We start from the raw sequence: 18371 nt of genomic DNA on the forward strand, positions 1-18371 counted from the left end.
ACCTTGCAACTACTCCTGCTCAGACTCCTTCTCCTCCTGTACATCATTAGCCATTGATAACAGACTGTGCGGCCAGGAAACTACTCTATGTGCCCAGTAATCTGACGGTGCACAAGCTTACTTGCCACCTGGCAAAGTTGCTGGTGGTGCAGTTGCTGCCTTACCATCTAGTCGAGTCTGCTGCCTTTAGGGAGCTAATGGTGTGTGCTCAGCCTCGATGAAAGATCCCTAGCTGGTATTATTTCTGCCAAAAATCCATCCCTGCCTTGTACTCTCATGTTGCAAAAACTAAAGATCATCCCGCTAAAAACGAAGTCTCACACATTTCTGTAGACATAACTATAAAAAAGTTATGTGGGTCAGAATACAGTGATACCTTTTTTTCAAATTCCACTCATTTGGAATTTTTTTATCCCACTTCCCACCTTTTTGTCACGCAAAAAACAAGCCCTCATACAGATATGTGAACAAAAAAATAAAAAAGTTATTGCTCTGGAAAGGCAGGGAACAGAAAGCAAAAAAAGGAAAATCAGGAAAGGGTTAAAATATAAAAATATTTATTCTGCATAGTGAAAAGTATTTATCCTGCATGCCATAATGGAAAAAAAAATGAAATAGTTGAATTGTATTTTTTGTTTGCTTTTGACTTCAAAAAGGAATGTATAGCCCAAAATTGTATTAATAAAAACTACAAATCACCCTGCAAAAGCTCCATAATATAATATAAGTATATAAAAAGTATAGAAATATATAGCACACAGTCTCTAATAGAGAAAACAAATGCAAGTTGGAACAGAGCATAATATTATCTTTTTTATATGCATCACATGAATTAGACAAAAATGACTAATCACATGCAAACAATCAAATTCTGCATCAAATATTGCCTAGAATCATAAACTGAAGCTTTTAGGCCTTGTGCAAAATTTCTAACATGGCCTTCTAAAAACCATATACTTTTTCAAATGCTGTTATCTTCTAATGTGGCTTTTGGTAGTAGCTACTGCACGTCTCTAAAACTTCCTTGTATGAATCTAGTCTAAAAGTTAAATTCAACTTAACTTTAGGTACATTTCTTAATTTAGTCTTATGTTTTTATGTTTCAGATCACAATAACTAACTGTGGTTAGTTTTATTGTAGTCTAATGAGCCCTTTCAGAGACATCATTCATCTCTGTGAGTGCTGGTAGAACTTGGGTGGCCTCATGGAACATTTTAACAGTATAAACCTGTCTTTTATGCACTATAAGTTTAATAAATTTTGATTCAATTAAACCACTACTGATATATTTACAGCCGTTTATGCCTTTTTTTGGGATGTGGGTCTTTAATTTCTTCCTTGAAAAGGTAAACCAGATGTTTGAACCTATGGTAGACATTGCAGTTGGGTTTTGGCTTGATGGGCATTGCTAGTTAAAAATTCTATAAAATAATTGGGTTTTGATATTATATATTTTGCTATAATATATCGGGGCCAAACAACATTCTTGAAAAAGACTAAGGGGACTGTAAGGATTATGTAAGATTTATAGTTTTATTGTTTTTTACTGTGAATTGAATATTACCTGGCAAAATGCATTGCTGTACAATTAAATTCATCTGTTTGACTTGGCAGAATGTAAAATGTGCTATAGGCCTAGAGTGTTTTTAGATGCTAACTAAAGGTCATAAAGTTGTGCATATACAGTGCATGTGAAAAGGTACGTACCCGCTTCCAGATGTCCCTCATTATTAGATATACTACAGACTATGTTTTTAGTATATAAAGATTATTATTACATATTTGCCTGGTAATTAGGTTGTGTTTATAAACACAATAAAATATTAGACAAAATAATACACACATATCAAATTTTCGTAGTAATTACTGGATTTTATAATGTATCAATTGTATCAAATTTAATAAACAAAGATAAAAATAGGCAAAGGATACTTAGGAGGTTGGGAAATTAGATATCAATGTTGACCGCCAGGGCTGTTGGTGGGGCTGTGGGTACTTATTTTTTCAACTATTGCTAACCTTAATATTAGTTGTACTTCATTATTACCTAGACATTGTATATCACAATTTTTGGATTTTATTATGTATGGAGCTTTCTTTCTGGTCACTGCAAGTTAGTATATGCTTTATGGAAGAATTTACGTGTGCATTATAAAACACTGGATTTTGGGCACTGTGCAATATATTGGTTTTGTTGTGTATGGTGGTGGTGGTGGCTTTGTGTTTTAATAGAAAGCAATTTTTTTTGTTACTATACTGTATGGCACTTATAATTAGGCTCTATATGGTATGATTATTTGTATACTGTCCTACAGTAACTATTTAATATAAAGCATTTCTACTAACATCCAAATGTGAAATTAATGCTAATCTAGCATTTAAAAAAAAAAAAGTTTGGATGCCTAAGCGATTTCAGATAATTTTCTATAAGTAGACGAATAAAAGTGAACTTAAAGGGGTTATCTCATGAAAAATATTCTACAGTTTTCAAACCACCAACTGGATCTGGAAACTTTCATAAATATATATAATTCAACATTTAGTATAGCCGCTGAAGTTTTCAATATAATGTATATACATAGCGCCACCTGCAGTTTTTTTTGTTTGTTATTTCTTTGTCTTGCTTACTGAGATAACCCGCACATGCTCAGTTTCATCCTTCAACTGCCTCCTGAGCTGTGATAGGGAGATCATGGACACGCCACCTGAGCTGCAGCAGAATGAATACTCCCCTTGAGCTGCCAACTTGATATTAATCTATTAGAGCAATGAATGGGGAGATATCTGGATCCATGTGAGGTACAGGGCTGGTTCTAGCTTTGTTAGAAAGAGATTGTCATGTACTATCTGATGTCTAATTTTCATTTTTTTATATTAATCATGGGATCACCCCTTTAGCACATACTGTATCCCATTAGGTACAGTATGTGTAAAATAAATTCAGGGTTCCTTAATAAGAACATATAGTGGGTAGTAGAAACAAAAAGTAGCTAATAGAAACAGTAGCTCTGAAGAATAAGAAGCTGTTTTAACAAGTGAAATGCTGTGCATACTATAATAGGAACAATGAGCACATCTAATATCTCCATGCTTTGCAGTCCACATATGGGACAATCATTTTCTACCACACTTGTTTTTAAAGAGCAACCTATGCCTTTTCAAGACTGGAGTCTTCCCATACAGAAATTTAGGCAGTGACAAAATACATAATGTGATAGCCCACCAGGGTTGTACTGATCCAGGTTCTGACACAATAATGGGCCCGAAATCTGAACCTCATCTGAAGCTGATTTGGAAACCATCACTCAGTTGAAAAACCCTTCTGAAATCTATTAAGGCATATACGAGTGTCTACTTATTTTATATCACTGGTGGCAAGCTGATAACTAGAGCAAATTGGTACAAAAGTTTATTTGTGATCAGAACATTAGGGCAACATTATATATGTGGCTGAGCAATGGCGAGGCTGCATCTGGACTTGACATTATTTCAAGTTGCATGTATAGGTGCAGAGGAGCAATTAATGGTAATCCGTATGGGGTATCAGTGGCTCAGCCACAAATGTGTAAATGCACGAGTATTGATAAATGTTAAACTGAGATGTTGCATCATAAAATGGATTCAATTACATATCATTTTAAAACACTTACAGTATAACAGTTATCTGTCCATTAATTTAAGTGAAACTATCATACAGCTTGTATTATAAAAGGCCGCAGATATGTGTCCTTACGAGTTTTCACATTGTGCACATCACTGCCTACTCAGATAGAAACTTGTAGGAGATTAGAAAATACCCATCATTAAAATGAACCACCGCTGCTGATGGTATCATTTTTCTTGAACAAGATTTATACATTTGCTACAGCAAATCTGAAAAAATCTGGCTAACCAAGAAATAAAAAATATTTGATGCAAGTCCTAACAGGATAAACGTTTAAATTTCTCAGCATGTTATTTAAATTCTGCACAGGGAGAATTTATTGTAATAGATCCTTAAAATGAACACCTGAAGCCATTTCAGGAGATGAAAAATAACTTCAAATATATATTTTAAAATTAGCTTGCTCATGGTTTAAAAAGTACACCTAGCTAGGTCTCGAAATTTCTACAGGGCATTCGCCAACTAATTTATCCTTTTAATGAAAGCAATGATTTTTTTTTCCCTAGTCACTTGCCAATTAGTATACGAAAAACGACATAACATCCAGTAAATAAAAATAGCCTGCAGTTTGCTGAACTGGGGATATTCAAAAGAAAATGCAGGTAAGAAAAAGAAAAAAATATTGCATCGTGTTAAAAAATCTAGTGAAATATAAATATAATAATTAGTATTAAGAGAATAAATGTTAACAAAGTGGACTTTGATCTTAATTTCAGGAAAAATTCAGTTTGTCATAAAGGCGAATTTCCTTGCGCTTCGTGGTAACAAATCAAGTGAGATTTACTGCGTTTTCTACAATTGATATGGCCGCGATGGCCTCCCCATTATCAAATGGATGAGAGGAGTATGTACTTTTTTTAACCCCTGATTAACCCCTGAAAGGCCTCAATGTGACTCTCAGATACTTTTATCAGTATTGAATAACGTGGCATCTGAGAGGTTCGATGATGGGGGGGGGGGGGCGGTGTGATCACTGTTCCCCGTAACTTTGCCTGCTACATACAATGGAATGTGATTCGTACTTTGTAATGAATTGAATTTCTTGTTGAAGTTCGGCGAAGTATCCAAATTGAATTTTTTAAAACTTCGCTGATCACTAATAATATTAATGTTCTCTATTTATTTCACTAACCTATTGGGAATCAGTTTACAAAAGGGCAAGACAAAAAGTACAAAAAAAAATTTGATTTGGTCTGATTATGTTTGACCAGAATCAATATTGTCTCATTTACCCTGAAGAGTCAATGTATGACTCCTAAGACTGTCTCCTAAGGGGTCTCCTAAGACTGTATCCAACCACTTTTAATCTATTTAATGCCAGAACTGTGCGGAACAGAGGCACGGATCAGAAGCCCACAGAAGCTCTACGGGTTAGTGCATGCAGACAGTCTGATGCAGAGCGCGGACCCCACTCCAGTGAATGGTTCCACGTCCACAGACAATGGGCACACGGTCGATGCCCATGCATTGCAGACCGCAAATTGGTGTCCACAACATGGGCCCAGCCAGCATAAGTTCATGTGCATGAGTCCTTAAGTGAAGATGCCTTCTTCTCTGCCTTCTGATCTGTTAAATAGTGGCTAACATTTTGACAAATCAAAGAAGCTTCAGATTCAGAAAAACTAGAAGCTTTTGGGGAAATTCATAAATAATTGCAGCCTGATGTCCTAGTTTTGAATCCAACCAAGGACAAGGACAACATCTGCTTGGAGTCTATATGTTCTTCCTGTATTTGCTTGGGTTTCCTTCAGTTTCTTCCCACGCTCCAAAGATATACTGATAGGGAACAATTAAAGACAGAAAACAATCATAATGTCTGTAAAGCACTGTGGAGTATGTCAGCACTATATAAGTGAGTAAAATAAATAGTTTCAAGTAGATTTACTCATCTCCAAGGGAGGTTCATATACTGTTATGTAATTGATGTCCCTGTAATTTCTTAGTCAAAATATTGATAGTATTAGGCCTCATGCACACGACAGTGGTTTTTTTACTGTCAGTGATTTGGCTTCAGTGGTCCGTGTCCGATTTTGCTTCAGTTGTGTTTCCTTGTGTCTTCCTTTTTTTTGTCTGACAGGGAAAAAAAAGGAAGGTTAATGAAAAGTGTAATTTTATTGCACCAAGGTCTTGTAGAAAAAAACGGACACGGTCGCGGACACGGATGACATACCAGTTTTTGGACGGACCCATTGAGTTGAATGGGTCCGTCCTCCGTTTTCCACTGACAAGTGGATTTCAGCAAAAAGAGCCAACAAAAAAAGGCTGGCATGCAGGACTTTTTTCCATTGAAAAAGCAGACACCTGAACAAAAACCAAACAGATCCCATTATAGTCAATGGGGTCTGTTCAGCTCAGTTAGTTCCAGTAATGTGCCGAATCTGTCACTTGCGTTATTTTAGCTGTTCTGCTCCTATAATGGAGCAGAACGATAGAAATAACTAGTGGTATTGTGACAATGGCCTTAATTAAAGATTGGCTTTTCTGTAGCAATTTTGGCTAAATTCATTTCTGCCTTTTTGTGCAAATAACAGGAAAATATTTCAGAAACAGCACAACTTTTAGACATAGGCTATGTATGATGCAGTTTATGCTCAAATGGAAAACCTCTTTAGCTTGGCACTGATCTAAAGTATATGCTATATATTTTTTATTTATTATTCAATATTTTACATGCAGTTGTGTGTGCTAAAATGCATTTAGATTTAAAAAGAAAAGTAATCTTTGTGAAATTGGATAAACAGGGGCGTACATAGAAATCACTAGCCTCCAAAGCAAGAATCTAAATTGGGCCCCCATGAGACATTCATAGCTACTCCCACTACCCATTACTGGCCGGTATGTACAGCAGTGAACTGATATGGGAAGAATGAGGTATAAATTACTACTCATACCTCACATATCAGTACACTGCTATATATACTGTATATCTTAACACACTGCATCTATTATACCTTGTACCTCACATATCAGTACACTGCTGTATATACTATATATCTGTACCCACTGCATGTATTATACCTCATACTTCACATATCAATACACTGCTGGGTATACTGCATACCTGTGTCCACTGCTGCTTTTATACTGTATAATAGTGGTAGAGATATATGTGGTCAGATATATATTATGTTTTTTGTGTACCGAGGTACATGAGGTAATAGTGGTTGTAACTGTCTGAAGTTTTATATATATATATATATATATATATATATACAGTACAGACCAAAAGTTTGGACACACCTTCTCATTCAAAGAGTTTTCTTTATTTTCATGACTATGAAGGCATCAAAACTATGAATTAACACATGTGGAATTATATACATAACAAACAAGTGTGAAACAACTGAAAATATGTCATATTCTAGGTTCTTCAAAGTAGCCACCTTTTGCTTTGATTACTGCTTTGCACAGTCTTGGCATTCTCTTGATGAGCTTCAAGAGGTAGTCCCCTGAAATGGTCTTCCAACAGTCTTGAAGGAGTTCCCAGAGATGCTTAGTACTTGTTGGCCCTTTTGCCTTCACTCTGCGGTCCAGCTCACCCCAAACCATCTCGATTGGGTTCACGTCCGGTGACTGTGGAGGCCAGGTCATCTGGCGCAGCACCTCATCACTCTCCTTCATGGTCAAATAGCCCTTACTTTCAAAGTTATCCCAATTTTTCGGCTGACTGACTGACCTTCATTTCTTAAAGTAATGATGGCCACTTGTTTTTCTTTACTTAGCTGCTTTTTTCTTGCCATAATATAAATTCTAACAGTCTATTCAGTAGGACTATCAGCTGTGTATCCACCTGACTTCTCCTTAACGCAACTGATGTTTCCAACCCCATTTATAAGGCAAGAAATCCCACTTATTAAACTTGACAGGGCACACCTGTGAAGTAAAAACCATTTCAGGGGTCTACCTCTTGAAGCTCATCAAGAGAATGCCAAGAGTGTGCAAAGCAGTAATCAAAGCAAAAGGTGGCTACTTTGAAGAACCTAGAATATGACATATTTTCAGTTGTTTCACACTTGTTTGTTATGTATATAATTCCACATGTGTTAATTCATAGTTTTGATGCCTTCAGTGTGAATCTACAATTTTTCATAGTCATGAAAATAAAGAAAACTCTTTGAATGAGAAGGTGTGTCCAAACTTTTGTACTGTATATACGGTATATATATATATATATATATATATATATATACACTGCTCAAAAAAATAAAGGGAACACTTAAACAACACAATGTAACTCCAAGTCAATCACACTTCTGTGAAATCAAACTGTCCACTTAGGAAGCAACACTGAGTGACAATCAATTTCACATGCTGTTGTGCAAATGGGATAGACAACAGGTGGAAATTATAGGCAATTAGCAAGACACCCCCAATAAAGGAGTGGTTCTGCAGGTGGTGACCACAGACCACTTCTCAGTTCCTATGCTTACTGGCTGATGTTTTGGTCATTTTTGAATGCTGGTGGTGCTTTCACTCTAGTGGTAGCATGATACGGAGTCTACAACCCACACAAGTGGCTCAGGTAGTGCAGCTTATCCAGGATGGCACATCAATGCGAGCTGTGGCAAGAAGGTATGCTGTGTCTGTCAGCGTAGTGTCCAGAGCATGGAGGCGCTACCAGGAGACAGGCCAGTACATCAGGAGACGTGGAGGAGGCAGAAACCCAGCAGCAGGACCGCTACCTCCACCTTTGTGCAAGGAGGAACAGGAGGAGCACTGCCAGAGCCCTGCAAAATGACCTCCAGCAGGCCACAAATGTGCATGTGTCTGCTCAAACGGTCAGAAACAGACTCCATGAGGGTGATATGAGGGCCCGACGTCCACAGGTGGGGGTTGTGCTTTCAGCCCAACACCGTGCAGGACGTTTGGCATTTGCCAGAGAACACCAAGATTGGAAAATTTGCCACTGGCGCCCTGTGCTCTTCACAGATGAAAGCAGGTTCACACTGAGCACATGTGACAGAGGTGACAGAGTCTGGAGACGCCGTGGAGAACGTTCTGCTGCCTGCAACATCCTCCAGCATGACCGGTTTGGCATTGGGTCAGTAATGGTGTGGGGTGGCATTTCTTTGGAGGGCCGCACAGCCCTCCATGTGCTCGCCAGGGGTAGCCTGACTGCCATTAGGTACCGAGATGAGATCCTCAGACCCCTTGTGAGACCATATGCTGGTGCGGTTGGCCCTGGGTTCTTCCTAATACAAGACAATGTTAGACCTCATGTGGCTGGAGTGTGTCAGCAGTTCCTGCAAGACGAAGGCATTGATGCTATGGACTGGCCCGCCCGTTCCCCAGACCTGAATCCAATTGAGCACATCTGGGACATCATGTCTCGCTCTATCCACCAACATCACGTTGCACCACAGACTGTCCAGGAGTTGGCAGCTGCTTTAGTCCAGGTCTGGGAGGAGATCCCTCAGGAGACCGTCCACCACCTCATCAGGAGCATGCACAAACGTTGTAGGGAGGTCATACAGGCACGTGGAGGCCACACACACTACTGAGCCTCATTTTGACTTGTTTTAAGGACATTACATCAAAGTTGGATCAGCCTGTAGTGTGTTTTTCCACTTTAATTTTGAGTGTGACTCCAAATCCAGACCTCCATGGATTAAAAAAATTTGATTTCCATTTTTTTATTTTTGTGTGATTTTGTTGTCAGCACATTCAACTATGTAAAGAACAAAGTATTTCAGAAGAATATTTAATTAATTCAGATCTAGGATGTGTTATTTTTGTGTTCCCTTTATTTTTTTGAGCAGTGTATATATACATATGTCTATATGAGGAAATATGGATATATATAAGTTGAATGTTCTTGTACATATGTACCACTTCTCTCTCCGGAGAACAATTTATTTCTTCCACTGGTGCTTGGTGGGTGTGTGTCCATTTTATCTTCTCAGGTTTCCTGTCCAGATGGGAGGTCCTGAGTCGCATAGGGTGCTGTCATGGGTATCGAGAAAAACTATAACTGGTAAGCAATGTTGTTTTCCTGAATTTCGGATCGAATTCCACTTTGTCTGATTCGACTCACTCATTTATAGTCAAGAGTTATACTCAAGGAGGAGACTTATTCAATTGTTTGTTATGGGTCCAACTTTATTTTGGTTATGTACCTGCCTACAGGGGGAAAAAAATATCATAATCAACCTTGCTCTTTTCATAGAGAAACATTGCAGTTGCAGTACATTCATGATTTTATCAAAGCTTACAGACTACACTGTTGTATCCTAAAGCCCTTGCTTTATGCTACGCTTAATTACTTTCATCTACCATTTTGAAATCTGTTACATTTTGGAAGCAGTGAAAATAACTTAGAACAACATTTGTATATAAATTTCTGTAAACACTAAAGAAGAAATACATTTACAATGTAACAAACTTATCTCTTCGAGCTCCAGAGATGCAAACCTCTGCCTCAACACAGCCATGCCAGAAGAGATGCACTGCTCAGTCACATCCCTGGTGACGCAACAGCATCCATCCTAAGTCACACAATGCAATGCTCTGTTTCTCTATGCAGCAGGCATGTGCTGGAGGAGATTAGCAGTGGGTTGATTGCTCAGCTGCTCCATTACTGTGTTTAGTGTGTCAATGGACCTATCAGGTTCTGATCCAGGGACATGACACTCTATTAAAATCCCTTGCTGGCCATACACCGTTGCCAGTGATAGTCTTTGACTCACTAGCTGTGTTCCTGGTTCCTGCTCCTGTGCTTATTTGGATTGCTCATGCTTCTGACCTTGGCTTGTCTTCTGACCACTCTCTGTCTCTCATTTGGTACTGCATAGCCTGTCTGGTTGTGGCCCATTTTCATACGATTCTGTTATTATTTTTGTCTGCCGCTGTTTGTTAGTCCGTCTCTGCATTTAAAAAGCGTAGGGACCATTGACCAGTTGCGGTCTAGCTATCTAGAGTTGTACTGCAAGTAGGTAGGGAAAGCAGGCTGAGTTTTAGCCTTAGGGCTCACTGTCCTTGTATGTTTCTACCTACAGTCGTTACTAGAGATGAGTGAAGTTATGAAAAATTTTATTTGGCTGCTTTACTAAATTTCGCAAAGAAATTTGATTAGTGATGAATGACTTTGTCAGAAAGCGCATTTCTTTGTATATAGTGGGTACAATGACAGGGAATCTGAAATTGCACCGCCCCCCATTATTGAACCCCTCAGATGCCGCATTCATCTCTGATCGCTGCATCTGAGGCTACAATTTAGGACTTAATCAGGGTAAAAAAAAATACTTACCTTATCCATTTGGTCACGTAGAGGTCATTGTAGCCATCTTGATTGAAGACACCACGTCTTGATGATTCCTCACGGTTTCTGCCATCAAGATGGCCATGAGAGACTCTTCCCATGCAAATAGATGAGGTGAGTATGTATTTTTTTAATTTTTACGGCAATTTCCCGAAAAATAGATTCCTTTCCACAAAGCGTGAGGAAATTCGGAGATGATAATAGACTTTAGGAGATCTCCCCCCCCCCAGCACCTTCCCCTAATCATAAATGTATATACAGTAACCCAAGTAGAGTCATTCAAGTTTCTTGGGACCACAATTTCCAACAACCTAAAATGGAACAACAATACTGTCTATATCATTAAGAAAGTGCAACAGGGGGCGGAGCTTGGCCGCTTAGCTGAATGGCTGCCTGTCACTGAGCTCCTCCACCTAACTGGCGATTAACCCCATCAAAAGCACCCTTTCATCAGCACAAATGGGCAAAGTGAGGGGAGACCGCACCAAGGACCCGGCAGAACCTACTCCGGTACGCTCCAAATAGCTTGATATGGAGCAATTCTTGAGGAAACAGCTCAAGGGCCGTGCTGCCGAAACTCCCAAGATGGCGCCGACGGCACCTCAGCATTCTGAAGCAGAGGAATATTCGGAAGCGGGAAGCGCGTCTGACACTTCCGATTATAAGGCTCGTAAACAGGGCATGCTGCTTTCGAAAACGGCTCTTCGAGAAGTTCTGGACTCTGCTCTGGCTCCCTTGAAGCAAGATCTGCCTTTCATCAAGGTAGACCTTCGCAGCATAGGCGATCGAGTGGCGGCACTGGAAAATTCGCAAGACGTGATTATTCGCCACGAGGAGAAAACCTGTGCGACTCTCAGTTCGCATAAAGATCTGCTCAATGATGCTCTTCTTCGCATCGAAGATCAAGAAAATCGCAGTCGCAGACGGAATATTCGGATCCGAGGGCTGCCTGAAACATTTGCTTCAGAAGCACTCGAAAAAATGACGAATGAAATTCTCGCAAATCTCCTAGGTCCTGATAGAGCTGCAAAAATAATAATCTAACACATCCATAGAGCTCTGAGACTCAAGCCTAAAGTTTCTGAACCGCCGAGGGATGTCGTTTGCGGCCTTCTTAGCTACGTGGACACTGCTGCTCTGCTGAGAGCAGGTAGAGAAGCAGATCGCCTTGAATTTGAAGGTTCGCCGATTTTGTTCTTCCAGGACTTAGCACCTACCACGTTGGCGAAACACAGAATTCTTCGCCCACTACTTAGCCCTTAAAGCCTCGGCCACCCAGTCCAGATGGCTCTATCCGTTTGGCCTGGCTGTCATGAAGAATGGGAGACAAATCACCATACGCACTCCTCAGGACTTGCAAGCTGCCTGGGACCACCTGGGTATTTTGCCTTTGGAAATTCCGTCCTGGATGCCTGCCGACAAGGGGGATCCCATACCCTCACCTCCAAATGCGGATCAGTGGAATCTCGTCTCCTCGGGTAAAGGGGACAGATCCGGCCGAGACCGTCAGCCTTCTGCTAAGTCTGGACTTCCTCCACATCGTTGAGAGCACACGGTACTTTCGTGACCTCCTCTGAGCTTTGAAACCCTCTTCCAGGGCACGTCACTTCACGGTCACCCTGCGTGTGACCACTGATGACATCCTGAAGACGTCCCTCGATACAGTGCGAGCGAGACTCTATCTTTTGTGGTCTCCTTGGGACCTTGTTATTGTTATAGTTTCATGGTTTAATATCCCCCCACCCCACCCCCCCCTCAGAAGCTGGGGTGTAGCCAGCGTCTACTCAGGTTCAATACCTTTGTCCCCTGATGGCCTCTTACTGGCCCTCGAGTGCTCTACGAGACCCCCCGCCTGATGGATCCCGGCCAACCGCCATTATGAGAAAGGATCATCTCAACATCTGGCGCTCTGTAGAGCCACCATTTACTAGAATGTTGTTTTGGTTGCTACATTTAACTCTTTGTTTCTTTAATTGCAGATATTCTTTTACTATTGTCTTTGTCTCCCTTCCCTTTTGTGTGTCCTTCCCTCCCTCTTCCACACTCGACTGGTCTACATGGAGACTGTCCGCATCATTCCTTTCCACTGTTCCAAGATGGCTTCTATTGTAGTATCTTCCTTTAACGTTAGAGGTCTGAATGAGCCATGCAAGAGATCCCAGGTCCTATCTCTATTACAGAAAGACAAAATCTCCATCGCATTCTTCCAAGAGACCCACTTCCGGTCGGGTAAGATACCTAACCTCCCTCCTAAAAAATTCTCGCAATGGTTTCACAGTACACATACCGGTAGCTCTGCTAGCAGGGGTGTCAGCATAGCCATTCACAAGCAACTCCCCTTTGTAGTCTCTGCCTCTTCTTCGGACCCTGAGGGTCGGTATTTGTTTGTGAAGGGCACCATTGCTGACACACCGGTTACATTAGCAAATGTGTACGCACCAAACAGAGGCCAGGTCCCATGGCTAATTCAAACCTTATCGTCCCTTTCCTCTTTAAAAAATGGTATCGTCATATTAGGAGGCGATTTCAATGTGTCCCTAGACCCTAGTCTTGACTCCTTCTCTGGGAAATCGGCTATTACACATATACGTTTGAGGCGTTTGAAACTTGCCTTGAGAAAATTAGGTGTCTTCGACACGTGGCGCACTCTAAACCCTTCAGGTAGGGACTATACATTCTTCTTCCATGCCAAGTCCTTCTATCATAGATTGGATCACTTCTTCCTGTCCTCAGACCATGCCCAGCTGCTCTTACACGCCAAGATAGGTAATATCACTCTGTCGGATTACTCTCCAATTTTCCTGCACTTCTCCTTGTCTACCCTTCCGAAAAGGGAATGGAATTGGCGCCTCAATGATACCCTTATTTTAGAGCAGACCAACTCCCAGAAGCTAACCTCTTCCTTGACCGAGTTTTTCCAGCAGAATAATGCCGGACATGCCCCACCTTCTCCTTCCATCATTTGGGAAACTCACAAAGCGGTAATCCGGGGTGAACTTATCGCCCTTGGTTCCCATATTAAAAAACAGCGCTCCCAAGCTATTGCCACCCTATTATCCCAAATTGAGTCGCTTGAACTTGTACACAAACGATCGCAAGCACTTCATTGTGCAGCTGAACTTACTAATGCAAGAGCGAAACTTAAGAATCTACTTAATGTGACCTCGGCCAAACTTCTCCTCCGCTCTAAGTTTAGATCCTACGCACATGACGACAAAGGAAAAAAACTTATGGCGGCCCTAGTTAAAAAACAATACTCAGACTCCTTTATCCCTGCTATTAAGGATGCTAAAGGTGCCCACCTTAAGTCTACCCCGACATAGCGAAGGCCTTTAGCACCTTCTATACGGAGCTCTATAACCTCCCACCCCCCTCAGGTCAGTCAATTAACACCCTCACGAAAACCGCTGAAAAATTTCTCTCCTCCCTACAACACCCTAATGTCACCCCTGCTCAATCCGCCCATCTGGTAGCCCCAATCACAGACTCTGAAGCTCTGAAAGTTCTTGCCTATATCCCCTCAGGGAAGAGCCCAGGACCTGACGGCTTCTACATCACCTATTATAAAACCTTTCAAGATATTCTAGTACCGAACTTCCGCTACCTGCGTAACTACCTTCTCAGCGGAGGCCAATTCCCTCCCCAATCGCTCTGGGCCCATATTACTATAATTCATAAAGAGAATAAGGATCCCCTAAATTGTGGCAGTTACCGCCCAATATCCCTTCTCAACACGGATGTAAAATGGTGGGCTAAGATCTTAGCTCAGCGGATCCAGCGGATTCTCCCCGACATCATCCATAGGGAGCAGGTTGGGTTTGTCTCTGGCAGACAGGGGAACGAAAACACTGTCCGCCTTCTTCATCTTATGAATTGGGCACGGAGCACATCTACTCCGTTAGCTTTGCTCAGCACCAGCGCGGAGAAGGCCTTCGACAGGGTCAGCTAGCATTATATGTCTGCAGCCCTGTCGAAATTTGGCTTCCCGGACCAATTTATCTCGGCTATTTTCTCATTGTACTCGTCCCCCTCTTCCAGAGTCAAGGTCAACGGCACTCTTTCACCCGCCTTTGCCATATCTAATGGCACGAGGCAAGGTTGTCCACTATCCCCGTCCCTCTTTGTCATAGTTATGGAGACTCTATTATGTAAGATCAAACAAGACTCGGATATTAAAGGCATCAAGATGGCTACTCATACCCATCTCACCGCAGCATTTGCGGATGATCTGCTCATTATGACCACTAACCCTATGATTTCATTCCCACGGCTCCATTCACTATTTGAAGAGTTTGGATGGGTCTCTAACTTAAAGATCAATTATAGTAAGTCTCTTGCTCTAAATGTATCTTGCAAATCCTCTGTAGTCAAGAACCTCAAGCGCACCACCTCTTTTACTTGGGCTTCCCATGATATAACGTTTTTGGGGATCCGCATCTCAGCCGACCATGATGACTTATTTGGACTTAACTATGCCCCCCTACTCAAAGATATTAGAACGCACTTGCAGTCCCTTAAACTCCCTTTTATCTCCTGGATAGGTAGGAAGAACTACCTCAAAGCCTTTATAGTACCCAAACTCCTGTATTTATTGCAAACATTGCCGATATGGCTACCCCGTTCCTATTTCGTAGAGATACGACGTATGTTCTCATTGTTTCTATGGGCGGGCAAATCCCCTAGAATAGCATACTCCATATTGACGAGAGAAAAAAGATTTGGGGTCTGCCTGATATGCAAACTTACTACACAGCTTCGCTCTTAAGTAGATGCTTCTCTCTCCTTTCGCGTCACCCCCCCGAATCTATGCGTACAATTACAACGTGTAATACTCACCTATAAAGAAGAACTTATCCTGTGGGGAATCCGCACATGCTCCTCTAATAGCTCGTATAATTCCCCCATTTGGAAAGGCATGTTAGTTGAATGGGCCAAACTATATAAATCCAGAGACCTGAAGTTCCCAAACCCTTACCTCCCCCTACATGTACTACAGAATTACATTCATCCCGATATTCTTAGACCCACTGGAGTCTGGCACCTGCTGTCCGACCTTACCCTACAAGACATTACATCTCCAACTGGGGACTTGGCATGGGACAAGATCCACACTCTACCCAGAGTCAAAGCCCTCTCCTTTCTTTCTACCTGGGCATTCAGCCGGGATATCAAAGCTCTTAAACTGCCTCCCCCCATTACCGAATTGCCCACTGGGTTGATAAAAATTCTTTGTGTTTCAGAGACACCGAAAAAAAAACTTTTGACGCTTTACAGAGAGTTGCTCTCTTCTGCCCCTCCGGCACTGCATTATATGTCTGCCTGGGAAAAGGAGCTCTCAATCCATTTCTCCGAGCCAGAGAAAGCATTTATTTTATCTCACTCGTGGCTTTAATCGATGCATTCAAATTCAAGAGAATTCATTTAAACTTCTTGCAACTCGCTGGTACAAAACGCCAGAATTCCTGCACAGACTCAACCCTGATTTCCCAGAGCAGTGCTGGAGGTGTGGTGTGGAACAGAGGTTGGAACTCTGTCGCATCTCTGGTGGTCTTGCAGCAAAATCTGCCCCTTCTGGTCCCAAATAGAGACCACAATCAATAAGATTTGCTCCTCTAACATTCATTTAGACACAAAATTCGTTCTTCTTTGGTGTCCCAGCGACTCCCTTACTCCATCCAAGACTCCATCCAAGACTAACCTCCCGACCATGCTTCTTACCCGGTTGTTGATACCCCTTCTTTGGAAGAAAGACTCCCCACCTTCAATGTTGATGTGGACCGAGAAAACAGACCAGTTGTTCAGATTTGAAGAACTGGCACATTGGGAAACCCGCACACGCTCCAAGTTTCTTAAACTGTGGCGTCCTTGAGAAAAGTTTCGTAACTTTTAAGAGATGTGGAAGAATCCCCCCCCCTCCCACGTTTGTCCTTTCTTTCATCATTTATTGTCTAAATATGTTTATACTCATGACCTCAGTGATATTATTATGGTTTGCAAGAATATATGTACCTGTTTAATTAGTTCCATTTGCATATGGCTATATGCTGGCAACTGCCTTTGATCTGACCATTTGCATTCTCAATAAAAAGAGTTTTGGTTAAGAAAGCGCAACAGAGGATGTACCACCTATGGCAGCTGAAAAAGTTTGGCCTACCACAAAAATTAATGGTGCAGTTCTACACCGCGATCCTCAAATCCATCATGACATCATCAATGACTGTATGGTTCGGCTCCTGCTTAGTATTAGAAAAGGTGAGACTGCAGAGCATCATCCGAACAGCGGAAAGGGTAATTAGCTGTAGCTTACCTTCCCTGCAAGATCTTCACACTAGCAGGTGTAGAAAAAGAGCGGTAAAGATTTCCTCAGACCCCTCTCACCCTGCTCACTCCATCTTCCAGCCTATGCCTTCAGGAGTGAGATACCGTTCACTGGCTACTAAAACTTCCAGGCACAGGAACAGCTTCCCTCAGGCAGTTGCCTTGCTTAATGCAAAACCACGCTAAAGCTGCTATGACTTGAAAGCATTACAGCATAGAACTGAAAACAAACACTTCTCCCTGTTTATTGCCACTAAAACTTACATACTGTCCTTGTCCTGCACTATTCATACTGTCTGTCCTTGTACTGTTTTGTTTGTGTCTGTCAAGCAACTGCAAAGTCAAATTCCTTGTAAGTGCAAACTTATTTGGCCAAATAAATTGATTCTGATTCTTTTGCATGATATTCTAATTTTTCAGGTTGTGTTCAAAATAATAGCAGTCAGACATCACTAACCTGATCAATCACTGTTTTTGTTAGAAATTATATTTCAAGATGGCAAATAATTTACTAGCAGGTGTAGTAGAGTAATAGAAACCCAACAGACCCAACAGTCATGACATGCATGCTGCTGATTCTGTGTAATTCAATCACTTATTGAAAGGGGCATGTTCAAAATAATAGCAGTGTGGAGATCAATGAGTGAGGTCATTAATTCTTAAAAAAACAGGTGTCAATTATTGCCCTTATTTAAGGAAGGACGGAAGGAAGCAAATATTGAACATGCTGGTTAATTGCATTTCTCTCAGAAATTCTGAGGAAAATGGGTCGTTCCAAACATTGTTCATGGTGTTGCACTGCGACATGTGACATGCTGCGACTGCGATGCTACAGTCGCAGAAAAATCCATCTTGGATGGATTTTTTGCAACTGTCATGTCGCAGTCGTAGCATGTCACATGTCGCAGTGCAACACCATAGTCTATCATTATAAAAATTGTTGAGACAAAATGTTGCGCGACACATGTCGTCATGTAACCCTAGCATAAAAGGGGCAGGGCGCTGTGGAGGTCACTGTTAAAGGGGCAGGCACTGTGGAAGTCACTGTTGAAGATGCATTCACTGTGGAGGTTACAGTTAAAGGGGCAGGCTGCTGTGGTGGTCACTGTTAATGCAGCAGGGTACTGTGG

Source organism: Bufo bufo, chromosome 5 (genome assembly GCF_905171765.1).
Source record: "Bufo bufo chromosome 5, aBufBuf1.1, whole genome shotgun sequence".
Lineage (NCBI taxonomy): Eukaryota > Metazoa > Chordata > Amphibia > Anura > Bufonidae > Bufo > Bufo bufo.